Genomic DNA, 17,936 nt, shown 5'->3' on the forward strand with positions numbered 1-17,936 from the left:
TGGATTGGGGCAAGGTGGCCACTATAACTAGTGACCAGCATATGCCAGGCCAACTTCTCACACAATGGACCCATTAATTCATCATCTACAGGAAAAACATACCGGGCGTGTGTTATAGTTTTCCATGTGCCCGCTGTTAGTATCACTTTACACTGATTATATATTGCTTTTTTTCAGTCACTCAGCAGCAAATCCACCCCATTGTACAAGAGATTCAAAGATTTGGTTTCTTCTCTTGACTTTGCATCAACTGGTGCAAATTTGAATTGTTCCCCCTGTCACGTGCCACCTGAGACCTCTTAGTGTGACTTTCCCCTACAATGGCAGGAGGACACTGTTAAATATCTTGGGATTCAGGTTCACCGCGACAAAGAGCAAATCCTCTGTCTGAATTATGACCCTGCCATCAGTACACTATCATCACTGGAATTAAGCTACTGTAATTTATGGCAGGACGTATCGCTATTATTAAAATGGCTGTCCTCCCTAAATTTCTCTACTTGTTCTTCAGCATTCCTATTCGACTCAACAATGCCTTCTTCTCTACATTGAGGGATCTGCTTTTAATGTCTCATCTGGGCTGGTCGCAGACCTTGGGTGAACTGGCATGCGTTAGTTCTACCGTATGCACAAGGTGGTTTGGGGGTACCCCATTTACAACTGTACATTTTAATAGCACAATGTCAGTATGTGTACCATTGGTACTATAGAGATGCTTGCCTTGTTTATGAATGTCTCGCCTTGGACATGGCTGGCGCTATACCACCTGAATTTTGTTTTTCTCATTGGACTTTCCCTAGACCTTAGGGATATGCAGCCGCCCTCCACCACATGTTGGGTCTGGCGCCAGTTACTGCATGTTAGACAAATCCTTGCCAACTAGAATCCCCCATTTCTAAGTATCTAAGTTGGGACCATTTTTCCTAATCAGGATAAGGGAGTTACACTCCTAAATAACCCCTGCTCACCCCATTGATATCTTGGCATGACCAGTCAGGCTTATCTCAGAGGCAGTGTGTAAAGCATTTGACCATAACCAACAGTAATACAGTGAAACTACTACAAAAGGACACAGCACCAGTTTAGAATAATATCCAATATTTTTATATATCCAAAATGATAAAAATCCAACATACAGTAGTTTAAAAATATATACTTTACAAGATATCCTTTAAATTGTAGAAATACCTCAAAAAACAGATTGTAAGAGTCTGTAGCTCCATCTGGGGCTACCTCAAAGCTGAAAACAACAGAGTCTAACAGTTCCAGCCGGCTGCATCGGTACAGGCCAGCAAAAGCGTGGACAGACTCTGTAACAGTACCTTTCTTGTTGTGGCTGGCACCCCGGTTGGGGCAACGGTCGCTGTTGTGTTGGAAAATAGAAGTGGTGCAGGGTGCGGTGCCCTCTCGATGAGGTGCAGTCAGCGGCTCGTTGACGATTGTCCAGACAGCGTCGGTGGAACCAAGGCTTACGCTGCAGGGTGAGGCAGTGCTGGCAGGTTGCAGTGCAAGCGACAAAGCCGGTTAGCGGGAGCTGGCGTCGGTCAGCCCAGACTGCTGTGTGGTACAAGGCAGTACATCATGAAACTTACGAGTGGTGCCCCCAGCCACAATGCTGTCACAGGTGTCTAAGTCAGCAGAAGCGATGGCATTAGTGAGACTAGGATGGCGAAGTGTAGCAAGGCGGTGTGGAGAGCGGTGCCCACAGGTCACGGTGAAAGCAGCGGCTCATTGGCGGCAGCGGCAGTCGTCTGTCAGACTAGGGTTGCTGTTCGAGATGTGGACAGCGCCTTCGGCGGTACCAGCAGAACACTGAGCCAGTGATGGAGTTGGTTGCATTTCCCTTCTCTGTGGCAACTGAAACAGCGGTTCCAGGGGCGGTACCCAGAGGTTGGTGAAGTCTTTGCAGTCCCTGAGACTTCAGAACAGGAGGCATGCTCTACTTCAGATCCTTGGAAAAACTTAGCACAAGTTAAAGGAAGTTCAGTCCAGTCCTTTCACTGCACAAGGCAGAAGCAGCAACTGCAGGCCAACCCAAAAAAGCAACAACACAGGAAAGGGGCAGTTTTCCTCCTGGCAGCCCTTCCAGCTCTTCTTCTTGGCAGGTTCCTTGATTCCAGCGAGTTCTATAATTCTGGGGTCTGGGCCCCAATATTTATACTCAGAATTCCTTTGTTTTCTCAGGCAGAGGAGTGTCTGAGCTTAATCCAAACCAGTTCTGCCCTCTGTGGCAGGAGGTGGAGACAGCATTGTGGAAGGCAGACTAGGCCCATTCAGGTGAAAGAAAATCTCCTCCCCCTACTCTAAATGCAGCCCAGGTCTATTCAGCCAGACCGACTCATCCAGACTCTCTGGAACCACTGCACATCCCCAGCCTCTGTCACTCCAAAGTCAGACAGTCAATACATATCCTTGCAGAAGCACACTTGATAGCTAAGCAAGAAAATACCTACTTTCTAAAAGTGGTGTTTTCAAACAGAGAATGTAAATATCACCCTCACTAAAGATGTATTTTAGCATTCGGATTCAGGTACTAAACTTTATTTTCCTACCTTGTTCCCAGGGGAAGTTATGCTTATAAGATGTTATAAGCAACCACTCCATTCTATCTTATGGGAACAGGTAGCCTTTCCATAGTGAAAAACTCAATGCACTGTAGTTCACTACCAGGACATGCCACACACACCAGTACAGGGTCATCGTTTTTCATCAGAAAATTGATTTTTTGAACTATACCAAAAAATGCTTAAAAATGTCAATGGGATCATGCCTCGTGTTGTATAACCATTTTTTTTAAAGCCTCACAGTGTCCAAAATTGCCATTTTTTCAGACTTCGCCTCCTATGACAGGTCCTGGGTCATCGTTTTTCATCAGAAAATTGATTTTTTAGACTGTAGAAACATGATTCAAAATGTAGAATGGATCATGCCTCATTTTGAATAACCTCTTTTTTATAGCCTCACAGTGACCAAAATACACTTTTTACATATGTTCCTCCTCCTTAGAAGCCTTTATTTTGACCGATTTCAGGCAGGAACATGACTCTAAACACACTTATTTTGGTTCATGTTGAATAACCTCTTTTTAAAGCCTCACAGTGATCAAAATTGCCATTTTTATAGATGTTTCCTCCTACTGAGAAGTTTATATTTTGACCAATTTCGGGCAGGCAAATGACTCTAAACACACTAATTTTACTCCCAAAAGTAATAACTCACATGCAAAAAAATCAATATTAATGACCATCTGGAGAAAGTTTGCCAGGTCCTGGGTCATCGTTTTTCATCAGAAAATAGATTTTTTAGACTGTAGGAAAACATTATTCAAAATGTCAATTGGATCATGCCTCATGTTGAATAACCTTAGCCTCACAGTGACCCGAATGGCCATTTTTACAGATGTTTCCTCCTACTCAGAAGCTTATATTTTTACTGATTTCGGCCAGGCAAATGACTTTAAACACACTTATTTTAGTTGAAAAAGTGATAATTCACATACAATACTCATTTACAGTCAAAAGATTAAACATTAATACATCACCATTACTGACCATCTGGAGAAAGTTTGATAGGCCTGGGTCATCGTTTTTCATCAGAAAATTGATTTTTTTGGACTGTGACAAAAATGATTTAAAATGTCTATTGGATCGTGCCTCATGTTGATTAATCACTTTTTAAAGCCTCACAGTGACCAAACTTCTCTTTTTACAGCCTTTTCCTCCTACTCAGAAGCATCTATTTTGAACAATTTCAGGCAGGAAAATGACTCTAAGCACACTTATTTTAGTTCCAAACGTGATAATTTACATGCAATAGTCATTTACAGTTAAAAGATTAAACATTAAAAAATCACCATTACTGAGAATCCAGAGAAAGTAAGACAGGTTCCAAAAGTGATACTTCACATCCAACAGTCATTTACAGTCAAAAGATAAACATTAAAAAAATCACTATTATTGACCATCTGGAGAAAGTTCGACAGGTCCTGGGTCATCGTCTTTCAGCAGAATTGATTTTTAGGACTGTAGAAAATATTATTCAAAATGTCAATTTGATCGTACCTCATGTTGAATAACCTCTTTTTAAAGCCTCATAGTGACCAAAATTGCCATTTTTACAGATGTTTCCTCCTACTCAGAAGCTTCTATTTTGACCAATTTTAAGCAGGCAAATGACTCTAAACACACTTATTTTAGATCCAAAAGTGATAATTCACATGCAATATTCATTTACAGTCAATAGATTAAACATTAAAAAACTCACCATTACTGACCATTTGGAGAAAATTCAACAGGTCTGGGGTCATTGATTTTCATCAGAAAATTGATTTATTGGACTGTACCAAAAATGATTCAAAATGTCTATTGGATCGTGCCTTATGTTGATTAAACACTTTTTAAAGCCTCACAGTGACCAAAATTCCCTTTTCACAGTCTTTTTCTCATTCTCAGTAGCATCTATTTTGGCCAATTTCCGGCAGGAAAATGACTCTAAAGACACTTATATGAGTTCCAAAAGTGATAATTCAAATGCAATAGTCATTTACAGTCAAAAGATTAAACATTAAAAAATCAACATTACTGACCATCTGGAGAAAGTTCAAAAGGCCCAGGCTCATCATTTTTCATCAGACAATTGATTTTTTGGATAGTTTAAAAATGATTCAAAATGTCAATTGAATTGTGCCTCATGTTGAATAACCACTTTTTAAAGCCTCACAGTGACCAAAATTGCCATTTTTACAGACTTTTCCTCCTACACAGAAGCTTCTATTTTGACCTATTTCGGGCAGGAAAATGAATCTAAACATACTAATTTTAGATCCAAAAGTATTAATTTACGTCCAACAGTCATTTACAGTCAAATGATTAAACATAAAAAAAGTTACCATTACTGATCATCTGGAGAAAGTTCGACAGGTCCGGGGTCATAGTTTTTCATCAGAAAATTGATTTTTTGGACTGTACAAAAAATTATTCAAAATGACAATGGGATCCTGCCTCATGTTGAATAACGCAAAAAGAACAATTGATGGACAGAATGCAGAACAATGTCATACATTCATCCCAGTACAGAAATCTGGGCCTAAATCCATTGTTTTTTTGCTCAACATCCAATTCCAGTTTGGACCCAGCCATATGCAAATCAGTCTTGACCCTGCACCCAATGGGAACAGTTCAGCCCGAACTGCCCGGCCAGGTCCTCCGTGGACTGGGAACAAGCCTCCTAGGACCAGGTTTGGGCTTTCAGCCCTCATCAGCCAGGATAGCTTGACTGCAGTGGCATGGAGAGCACGGGACTCACGTCTGGGCATACCCGTCCTACTCGAGATGACAAATGTAAAAAGAACAATTGATGGACAGAATGCAGAACAATGTCATACATTCACCCCAGTACAGAGATCTGGGACTAAATTCATCGTTTTTTTGCTCAACATGCCATTCCAGTTTGGACACAGCTATATGCAAATCAATCTTGACCCTGCATCCAATGGGAAAAGTCCAGCCCAAACTGCCCGGCCAGGTCCTCCCTGGACTGGAAACAAGCATCCTAGGACCAGTTTCTGGCTTTCAGCCCTCATCAGCCAGGATAGCTTGACACTAGTGGCAGGTAGAGCATGGTACCCAAGTCTGGGCATACCCGTCCTAATCGGGATGACAAATGCAAAATGAAAAATTGATGGACAGAATGCAGAACAATGTCATAAATTCACCCCAGTATAAAGATCTAGGCCTAAATCCATCGTTTTTTTACTCACTATGCCATTCCAGTTCGGACCCAACCATATGCAAATCAGTCTTGACCCTGCACCGAATGGGAACAGTCCAGCCCGAACAGCCAGGCCAGGTCCTCCCTGGACTAGAAACAAGCATCCTAAAATTGGTTTCGGGATTTCAGCCCTCATCAGCCAGGACAGCTTGACTCCAGTGGCATGGAGAGCAGGGGACCCAGATCTGGGCATACCCGTCCTACTCATGGTGACAAATGCAAAAAGAACAGCTGATGGACAGAATGCAGAACAATATCATACATTCACCCAAGCACAGAGATCTGGGCCTAAATCCATTGTTTTTATGCTCAACATGCCATTCCAGTTTGGACCCAGAAATATGCAAATCAGTTTGACCCTGCACCCAATGGGAACAGTCCAGCCTGAACTGCCAGGCCAGGTATTCCCTGGACTTGAATCAAGCATCCGAGGACCAGTTTCAGGGTTTCAACCCTCATAGGCCAGGATAGCTCTAATCCAGTGGCAGGGAGAGCACGGGGCCCATGTATGGGCATACCGTTCCTACTTGGGGTGACAAATGAAAAAAGAACACTTGATGGACAGAATGCAGAACAATGTCATACATTCTCCCCAGTACAGAGATCTGGGCCTAAATCCATTGTTTTTCTGCTCATCATACCATTCCAGTTTGGACCCAGCCATATGCAAATCAGTCTTGACCCTGCACCCAATGGGAACAGTGCAGCCATAACTGCCAGGCCAGGTCCTCCCTGGTCTGGAAATAAGCATCCTAGGACAGATTTTAGGCTTTCAGCCCTCATCAGCCAGGATAGCTTGACTCCAGTGGCATGGAGAGCACGGGACCCACGTCTTGGCATACCCGTCCTACTTGGGGTAACAAATGCAAAACGAACAATTGATGTACAGAATGCAGAACAATGTCATACATTCACCCCAGTAAAGAGATCTGGGCCTAAATCGAAAGTTTTTTTGCTCACCATGTCATTCCAGTTTGGACCCAGCCATATGCACATCAGTCTTGACCCTGCACCCAATGGGAACAGTCCAGCCCGATCTTCCAGGACAGGTCCTCCCTGGACTGGAAACAAGCATCCTAAGACTGGTTTCGGGATTTCAACCCTCATCAGCCAGGATAGCTTGTCTCCAGTGGCATGGAGAGCAGGGGACCCAGATCTGGGCATACCTGCCCTACTCCTGGTGACAAATGCAAAAAGAACAACTGATGGACAGAATGCAGATCAATGTCATACATTTACCTCTGCACAGAGATCTGGGCCTAAATCCATTGTTTTTCTGCTCAACATGCCATTCCAGTTTGGACCCAGCCATATGCAAATCAGTCTTGAACGTGCACCCAATGGGAACAGTCCAGCCCGAACTGCCAGGCGAGGTCCTCCTTGGACTTGAAACAAGCATCCCAGGACCGGTTTCGGGCTTTCAACCCTCATAGGCCAGGATAGCTTGACTCCAGTGAACGGGGAGAGCACGTGACCCATGTCTGGGCATACCCGTCCTACTCGGGTGACAAATGAAAATAGAACAATTGATGGACAGAATGAGGAACAATGTCACACATTCACCCCAGGACAGAGATCTGGGCCTAAATCGATAGTTTTTTTGCTCACCATGCCATTCCAGTTTGGACCCAGCCATATGCAAATCAGTCTTGACCGTGCACCCAATGGGAACAGTCCAGCCCGAACTGCCAGGCCAGGTCCTCCCTGGACTGAAAACAAGCATCCTAGTACCGGTTTCGGGCTTTCAGCCCTCATCAGCCAGGATAGCTTGACTCCAGTGGCAGGGAGAGCACATGTCCCATGTCTGGGCATACCCGTTCTACTCAGGGTGACAAATGCAAAAAGAAGAATTGATGGACAGAATGCAGAACAATGCCATACATTCATCCCAGTACAGAGACCAGGGCCTAAATCCATCATTTTTAGGTCACCATGCCATTCCAGTTTGGACCCAGCCATATGCAAATCAGTCTTGACCCTACACCTAAAGGAAACAGTCCAGCCCGAACTGCCAGGCCAGGTTCTCCATGGACTGGAAACTAGCATCCTAAGACTTGTTTCGGGCTTTCAGCCCTCATCAGCCATGATAGCTTGACTCCAGTGGCAGGTAGAGCACGGTGCCCATGTCTGGGCATACCCGTCCTACTCTGCGTGACAAATGCAAAAAGAACAATTGATGGACAGAATGCAGAACGATGTCACACATTCACCCCAGTACAGAGATCTGGGCCTAAATCGATTGTTTTTTTGCTCACCATGCCATTCCAGTTTGGAAACAACCATATGCAAATCAGTCTGGACCCTGCACCCAATGGTAACAGTCCAGCTCGAACTGCCAAACCAGGTCCTCCATGGAGTAGAAACGAGAATCCCAGGACCGGTTTCGGACTTTCAACCCTCATAGGCCTGGATAACTTTAATCCAGTGTCAGGGAGAGCACAAGAGCCATGTCTGGGCTTACCGGTCCTACTTGGGGTGACAAATGCAAAAAGAAAAATTGATGGACTAAAGGCTGAACAATGTCATAGATTCACCCCAGTACAGAGATCTGGGCCTAAATCCATCGTTTTCTGCTCACCATGCCATTCCAGTTTGGATCCAGCCATATGCAAATCAGTCCTGACCCTGCACCCCATGGGAACAGTGCAACACGAACTGCCAAGCCAGGTCCTCCCCTTTATATAAACAAGCTTCCTAGGATCAGTTTTGGGCTTTCAGCCCTCATCAGCCAGGATAGCTTGACTCTAGTGGCAGGAAGAGCACGGGACCCATGTCTGGGCATACCCGTCCTACTCGGGAGAATAATGCAAAAAGAACAATTGATGGACAAAATGCAGAACAATGTCACACATTCACCCCAGTACAGAGATCTGGGTCTAAATCGAAAAAAAATGTGTTCACCATGCCATTCCAGTTTGGACCCAGACATATGCAAATCAGTTTTGACCCTGCACCCAATGGGAACAGTCCAGTCCGAACTGCCAATCCAGGTCCTCCCTGGACTGAAAACAAGCATCCTAGGTCCAGTTTTAGGAATTCTGCCCTCATCAGGCAGGACAGTTTCACTCCAGTGGCAGGGAGAGCACAGGTCCCATCTCTGGGCATAACCGTCCTACTCTGGGTGACAAATGCAAAAAGAACAATTGATGGACAGAATGCAGAACAATGCCATACATTCACCCCAGTACAGTGGTCTGGGCCTAAATACATCGCTTTTTAGCTCACCATACCATTCCAGTTTGAACCCAGGCATATGCGAACAGTCCAGCCCGAACTGCCCGGTCAGGTCCTTCCTGGACTGGAAACAAGCATCCGAGGACCGGTTTTAGTCTTTCAGCCCTCACCAGCCAGGATAGCTTGACTCCAGTGGCATGGAGAGCACGGGACTCACGTCTGGGCATACCCTTCCTACTCGGGGTGACAAATGTAAAGGAACAATTGAGGGACAGAATGCAGAACAATGTCATACATTCACCCCAGTAGAAAAATCTGGGCCTAAATCCATCGTTTTTTTGCTCACCATGCCATTCCAGTTTGGACCCAGCCATATGCAAATTAGTCTTGACCATGCACCCAATGGGAACCGTCCAGCCCGAACTGCCAGGCCAGGTCCTCCCTGGACTGGAAACAAGCATCCTAAGACTTGTTTCGGCCTTTCAGCCCTCATCAGCCAGGATAGCTTAACTCCAGTGGCAGGGAGTGCACTGGACTCACGTCTGGGCATACCCGTCCTACTCGGGGTGACAAATGTAAAAGAACAATTGATGGACAGAATGCAGAACAAGGTCATACATTCACCCTAGTACAGAGATCTGGGCCTAAATACATCGCTTTTTAGCTCACCATGCCATTCCAGTTTGAACCCCGCCATATGCAAATCAGTCTAGACCCTGTATCCAATGGGAACAGTCCAGCCCGAACTGCCCGGCCAGGTCCTTCCTGGACTGGAAACAAGCATCCTAGGACTCATTTCTGGCTTTCAGCCCTCTTCAGCCAGGATAGCTTGACTCCAGTGTCATGTACAGCACGGGACCCACGTCTGGGCATACCCGTCCTACTCGGGGTGACAAATGCAAAAAGAACAATTGATGCACAGATTGCAGAACAAAGTCATACATTCACCCCAGTACAGAGCTCTGGGCCTAAATCCATCATTTTTTTGCTCCCCATGCCATTCCAGTTTGGACCCAGCCATATGCAAATCAGTCTTGACCCTGTATCCAATAGGAACAGTCCAGCCCGAACTGCCTGGCCAGGTCCTCCCTGGACTGAGAACAAGCATCCTAGGTCCGGTTTTGGGAATTCTGCCCTCATCAGGCAGGACAGTTTCACTCCAGTGGCAGGGAGAGCACAGGTCCCATCTCTGGGCATAACCGTCCTACTCTGGGTGACAAATGCAAAAAGAACAATTGATGGACAGAATGCAGAACAATGCCATACATTCACCCCAGTACAGTGGTCTGGGCCTAAATACATTGCTTTTTAGCTCACCATGCCATTCCAGTTTGAACCCAGGCATATGCAAATCAATCTTGACCCTGTATCCAATGGGAACAGTCCAGCCCGAACTGCCCGGCCAGGTCCTTCCTGGACTGGAAACAAGCATCCGAGGACCGGTTTTAGGCTGTCAGCCCTCACCAGCCAGGATAGCTTGACTCCAGTGGCATGGAGAGCACGGGACTCACGTGTGGGCATACCCGTTGTTAGATCTGGGGGTCTCTAGTTGGCAGGGTAGGTACCACTGTCCAAGTAGGGACCCTTGCTTCTAGTCAGTGAAAGGGGGATACACTGTTAAGATAACCCCTGCTCACCCTCTAGGTAGCTTGGCCTGAGCAGTCTAGGCTATCAAAGCAATGTGTAAAGTATTTTTACCAACACTCACAGTAACACAGTGAAAACACCACAGATTTACTTCACACCAGTTTTAGAAAAATAAGGTATCTTTACTAAAAACTTCACAAGACCAAATCCTACAGACAAACCAACATACAATTAAAAAGGTTACTTTAAAGATAGTTCAAGAGTTTGCAGAAAGTACTCCAGGATGTAAAAGTCAGTGTCCTGCACAATGCGACTCTCAATGCACAAAATGCGACACTCTCGTGCCCAACAGTACCTGTAGTTGCGATAAGGTTCCCAAAAGCTATAACAAGGAAGATGGCAAAGGCGAAGCGATACTCCTGAGATCTTGGGGAGGCTTTGCAGCAGCCCTGCTTCACGCAGCAGAGGTGGATGCGCCGGCTCCGATCTGTAGGGGGAGGATGCGAGGACTTTGGCTTTCGTTGTGTAGGTTTCTTAGGGGGAAGCTTCACGCACAGGTACGATGCGACGATCTTCGATGCGGTGCGAAGCGCGGTGCAGCGCTGACTTCTGGCGCCGGAACCCTCGATGCGTCACGGGACGGGACTCTGCGTCGACACACGTAGCGACTGGATACTTCCACGCACCGGTAGTGGTGCGGCCCGCAAACTGGTTCTGCGACGACCCTCGCAGCGTCAGGAATCTTCACGCACCAGGACGATGCTCGACACACTCGGCGATGCGGGGACTCCGGGTGCTGAGATGACGCCGCGATGAAATTCTCCTCGCACTCTCGTTCTTGCGACTCGCAATCGGATGATGCGTTGGTTACCAGTTACTCTTTTTCACGCTTCTGCTTCCCAGCTCCCCAAACACAGCAGAACGACCTCCTGAGGCCCCAAGACTGGGCAAGCACTCCAAGGCAGGTCAGAACTCCTTCAGTAGAGTTCCAGGGGAGCTGGTGGTGAAGTCCTTTTGTTCCTGGGACTTCTTAACAGGGAGCCAGCTCTTCTCAGGCCCTTGGAGATCAGAATCAAAAGAAGGGGACACAGCAAAGTCCTTCCCCTCTCCTTGGCAGCAAAGCAAAACAGCAAGCAGGCAGTCTTCTCCTCTTCAGTTCTTTTCAGCTTTCTCCTTGGCAGAGGTTCCTTCCTAGTTCCAAAGTGATCTAAAGTTTAGGTGTCTGGGGTCCTCTTCTTATACCCCTCCAAGTCTTTGTCTCTCTGTGTTTCAGTGGGGGGATTCCCCTGCTCAAACCGGTTCCTGGGTGTGCTCTGCCCTGGAGCACCTGAATCCATCAGAGTGAGGGGCAGGGTCGTTAGACGCTCAGCAGGAGGTGGAGCCTTCTTTGTGCCAGCAGAGGCAGAGTCCTCAGCCTGGCCAGCAGGGGGTGGAGCCAGCATTGTGCTGGCAGAGGCAGCCCTATTCAAACCCAGGGGCGACTCCTCCCACCCATCTAAAGCAGATCTCCCTATTCACCCTGCTGCTGACTCATCCAGGCTCCTGGAGCCACCTAGCCCATCACATGACACCAGTCAGCCAACCAGCACACAGGCACACAGGAAGGTTAAACAGGAGAATAGCTACTTTCTAAAAAGTGATATTCTCACACAGTGAATTTAAAAACCATCTTGCTAAAAGATGTATAATTAAATTCTGAACACAAAGATACCAAACTTGGATTTTCTATCTTGCCCTTATGGGAAGATAGGCATGTAAACAGCCTCCCCCATTCTGTCCTATGGGCAAGATAGCCTCTCAGCAGTGAAAAACGAAAATGGCTGTAATTCACTACCAGGGCATGTTACACACCTCAGTACATGCCCTACCTTTATGGACTGGAAACAAGCATCCGAGGACCGGTTTTAGGCTTTCAGCCCTCACCAGCCAGGATAGCTTTGTTGAAAGAGACCTCAGCTAGGCCTACCAGTGCAAGGGGTTCGCCCTTCTCTGCACAGAGTCCTCAGACTATTGGGAAGAAGTTGGCACAGAAACTGGAATAGAAAATACAAAGTTTAATAAAACCTCATGAGGTGGAACTACATTCAAACAGCACCCTTCGGTATTGAGTGAAGTAGCACACAGAGTAGAAGAACCATGGCTCTTTTATACCCACACAGGGGCTCAAAAAAGAGGGCGGTACAAGCACACATAGGAGAATTACATACATAGATGGTCATACAGAAATGCACAGTCAACAGTAAAGGAGGAGCTAGCAGTTGCTGACTCTGGTAGATGTATGGACAGTTAAATTCTTCTGCACATGCACAGAGTAGCAGAGTAAGTATAACCAGTCCTTTAAACAGAGAACAAGGGTAAACAACAGTGAAGAAGGAAACAGCTCTTGGTGAGCACATGGCAGACAAAATGGCTGCCAGAAATACAAATGGATTCCACAAAATTGACAAGATAGCCTCTAAATACCAGATGGATTCCGCTAATGCTAATCCAATCGCAGCCAATTTACGACAGACGACCCTTTTAGCATTAGCTGAAGATATCTGTTCCTCTGGGGTAATCTAAATATGCATCCCGTACATCTATTAGCATTATTTCGGCCACTTCTTTATTCAACAGTTGTTGGGCCTTTGTCTCTGCAATATTTCTTTTGACAGGTATACAGACAGAAATGCAAATGGAACAAAGCATTGGACCACATTGGATACATACACAGCATGTAAAAAGTATTGAAATAATTATACACAAGATAGTTAGTAGCTTCCAGCCCCAAGCAGAAACGAGAGTCCAAAACCATCCAGCTAGAGTCCAAGTACCAGTCTCTGGATGAATTTCTGCAGCAATCTTATGAAGTTTTGATATTGCGTCATATACTGAAGGCGAGTGATCCGGTATGAATACACAACAGCTGCTGCTGATGATGCGACATGCACCACCTCGATCAGCAAGAACCACATCTAGAACCACCAGTTCGGAACAACACCCAGGAACCACCACTAGCTCTGACATTGACTCACCTGCACCGGAAGGCGAAAATCCAAAATGCAAGGTCAATTTTTTAGAGGAGGTACTACGTTATCGACTCGGTATCAAAACCTCAAACACCACAAATACTTCAACCATGGGAGGTTCCCAGCAATTTGGACGCCAACAGACCCCAACAATCGGCGTCACTACGAGATCAAGGAAAAAGGAGATGGAAAGAAGGATGTAATGCCCGTCAACCTAATAAAGAATCTATCCCACATCCAACTATCAAAACAGGAAACCAGTATACTCAACAAGAGACTTTCATTTTGCCCAACTGCCTCATGTAACTTGACCAAAACACAAATAGATCTGTTCAAATTCGTTCGCAAATTAAAACTCAAGGTTTTCTTTGCAGACAAGGATACGAGACAGGAACCGCCACTCATGGCCACAACCTCAGGACTATCAATTCAAGAACTAGAAAATGTGGATTTATTAACTCACCTGAGCGAGGAAGAAAACGACTCAGACACACTAACTACAACAGCACTTGAACTAGGAATAGAAACCAACATCTCCATAGACAGCAAACTAACCCAAAAATCTACTTTCCTACCACAATTACCTGCAGGTAACAGTATAGATGCCTTTTGTAGGGGAGTAGGGTCTGCAATCCTATGATCACCCAGATTTTTTGCTTTTGCTTCATTGGTTTACGACTTTCCCTGGCTGTGGGCCTGCCAATCAGACCCACAGCCTAGCTGTTCTCTCTCGAAATTAATACACATGTACATTAGGTGCATCCACTAATTGGAACTGGGCCGCCTTGTCAGTCCCTGTCTCAGCATACCACAGGTATCCAGGGCATCGGTGTACCCAGGGCCTACCAGGGGCTGCAGCATGTATTATGCCACCCCTGGATGGCCGCCCAAATTTGACACAACTGGCTGCACGACAGCTGGGGCAAGGTGGTGTAATCACCCGTTGCTGTGGGTGTAGTATTCCTATACCTAACCCTAAAATGGACACATGGATTCCTATCAGTCACTCCTATGGCAGGCCTTATCAATCCTGAATGCAGAGTGCTGGGGATCATGTGGGACGGTGCTCTGGCGCGAGCTGAGCCCATCGACGGCGTGCGGAACCAAGTCCTAAATAGCCGTTCCATGGTGACGCGGGCCAGCTACCTTAAAATGCATTATAATCCTTGCGGTTATTTGCTAACTTTGGCATCGCATCACCTACACATGTCGAGTAAGGTGTCATACGAATTGGAATACGAACCCCTCGCCAGTTCTGACGACGGGGTTAGCATTCCACCCTTCTAGAGGGACACGACATGGAAGTAACCTTGAACCCCGGTTAAAGTTGACTCAAGCCTCAGCATCACAAAATGGATGCTGCCACCAGACACAAGTCTGACCTCCTGCTGCTGGGAGACCTTCCAGCGAAGGGGGCTTGGACAAAGGGTTTCCTGTCGAGGGCGGTGTTAGCACCATCCCAGACAGGGTTTGTGTATCCCAGGTAGGCAGGGCTGAAAGGAAGGTGATTGCAAGTGGCACCCCGGTGCTCACGGTGCATAGCCCGGCTCAAACCAGTTTCGGGGGCACACCAGCCCCTGAGCTGGGGCGAAGCCGGACAAAGGATAGGGGTGTAACCACCCCCCTCCTGGTCCCACCCATAGGTAGGACCTAGTCACAGGCCAGCCCCTTTTTCCTAGAATAAAGGTGGGAGCGGGTCCCCTTCCCAAATTGGATAATTCTGAATCTTGAACTACTTTCCACGAAAGGAACTCTTGACTTTTCTGAAGACTCTCTCTTGTGGCTAAGGAGTAGCCACCCTGCACCAGCAGGCACCAACTAAGCGCTTGCGGTTTGCTGTACGTCTCTCCCACGGATCAAGACTGCCCAGCTCGACGAGACCCAGGTTCCCTGCCATCTCTGACCTCTACCTACATCGTCAGCCCAGCTGAGATTCGTAGGTGTGACGAGACCTGCGGGACCGGCCATCTTCAGAACCTGCACGACGCTTATCTAACACGCCCACCGAGGGACCCTCGAGTGAGTGTACCTAGGGTTTGAGAAGCCCTAACCCTGAGCGGCCCCAGCACCGAAGTCCGCCTCCCCAGCATCCACGAGATCTGCGTGGGGGCCCTTCTGCTCCTTGCTGTTCACCGCGTTGTCCGACCACTCGCCGACCGGCTTGTGGCCCTCTTCACGACGCACCACGATAGTTCGTTTTCATCACTGGTCTGGTTGCTCCAGACTGGCCCTTGCTCCCCTTCAACAGAGGAGTACCTCGGACCCTCCTGGTCCACTCCAGACGCCATCTTGACTCCACCGCGTGGGTTGCCACTGCCAAGACCTGCTGCCCCACTCCTGGGCCCAGCATCATCGACAGCAGACACCTTCGTGGGACAGCTCGCCCTCCATCCTGGTCGCCGCCGCGCCTCCTGGTCCGAGGAACAGCCGAGTCCGACGTCATCCACTCACCTGGTCGAGGTGACTTCAGCCGGTACCTTCCTGGTACCCACACGATCGCTGGCTAGCGGTTGAGAACTGAGTCCCCTCTGCTTTCAGGTTTCCTTCAATACCGATCCAGGCTTGGATCTCGCTGAAACATCGACACTGGTCGCCTGCCAGCAACTTCTTCTTTCAGGCTCCTGAGACTACAACGAGGACTCCCGACATCTTGCCGAACCTCACGCAGCCGCAGCCTCTGGGCTAGGTAACTCGAGCATTTCGGTGCTCCATCGCAGGTTCGCTCTACAAGTGTCCAGTTCCTTTTTCGTTTAGTCCCACTGATCGGATCACTCCGAAATCAGTAACTCCAGACTCTAACCACTCGCATTTCACTGTTAGCGTAGATGGTTTCTCGGGCCCTTCGGGCATTTGTGTAAATTGTGCAACTGAAGTATTTTCTAAGAGTTTTGTAGTGTGCTTAGCTCCCTGACTCATAAAGAGCCAGGGTAGTCTTGTTATAAATAAATATCTTTTATTTTCATAACAACTTGTGTGGTGTCCTTTCACTTGACGTTCAAGGGGTATATGTGATGGTAAACAGCTGGCTTAACACGCCCTCTAGAGTTTAGCCTAAAGACTGCTCGTATCCACGCTACTAGGATAGCTGGTCTAAAAGGTTGACTTACAACCAATCATCAATAAGGGTCGTTTGGAATGATACACAGTGATCACTAGAATAGTGAGCACTACATATCAGGCCAACTTCTCACATTGGTGAGCAGCGGTTGGGATTTGAGCTTGCTGTTGTTTTACCACACACGTATCCTAAGAATATCAAAGTGAAAGATCACATAAGTACCCAGGTACATATAACTTAACTTAGAATACTCTGAGTTCTACTGAACCAGCTGTTGTAGCGTAACAGGGCTTAGCACACCCTGACTACAACTCTTAGCAAGGGATCAGTAGGTAAACAAATAGTGTAGGGAGGTGCATCACTTACACCTCACTAGAAGCATGTCGGTCCACGGAGAGTCTGCGGAGACTCCCTTAGTGGTCAGTGACCCTCCACAGGTCATGTCACGATATGCAGCTCTTAGCTTCAAGGAGATGAGACAACTGTGTGCCTCCAGGAAGCTAAACCAGGGTTCTAACCCTACCATCGCATTTCTGATAGGTCTCTTAGAGACGTACGATGCCAGGAGGTCCTCTAACACAGGTCCCCCCGATGCTGATGGGAACATGCCTCCCTTAGAGGGAACCCTTGGTGACCCAGACCTCGACCTCCATACAGAGGAGGAAGACGAGGAGGAGTTATCAGGAGACGAGGCAAACAAAGGTCCAGTGGTAGTCGGTAGGCTTACGAGGACCAACTTAAGCAGGCATGAGAGTGGAACTGGGGGAGCCCCGGGCCCACGCTCAAGCAGGCCTAACATTGCGAACGGACGAGCTAGGTCTCTCTCCAGAGGCTCTAACAGATCTGTTCGAACACATGTCTCTCAGGCATCTTCTCAGAGAGGAATGACGTCCCCTCAGAGAAGGGAGCATGAAGCGAAGATGAGGGAGGTCAATCTGAGGATCGAGCGGGAAGAACTTGCCCTCGCCAAAGAAAGAGTTGCCTAAGCCCGAGAGCAGAAATTAAGTGGGTTAGATCCCACTGGTGGCAGCATTCTCCTTAGAGAGAAAGACAGGGGTATAGACACTAGACACCTGAGTAAAATAGTGCCCCCCTTTAAGCAAGGTGACGACATCCAGAAGTGGATAACTGCTTTGGAGAGGGCCTGCACTGTCCAGTGCGTCCCCCAAAGTCAGTGGGCAGCTATACTGTGGCTCTCCTTTGAAGGTAAAGGTCGAGACAAGCTCCTCACTACTAGAGCTGAGGATGCAAACAACTACCAAGTCCTGAAGAATACACTGATTGATGGGTTTGGCTTAACCACGGAACAGTACAGGTTGCTGTTCAGGAACACCCAGAAA

Source organism: Triturus cristatus, chromosome 10 (assembly GCF_964204655.1).
Source record: "Triturus cristatus chromosome 10, aTriCri1.1, whole genome shotgun sequence".
Lineage (NCBI taxonomy): Eukaryota > Metazoa > Chordata > Amphibia > Caudata > Salamandridae > Triturus > Triturus cristatus.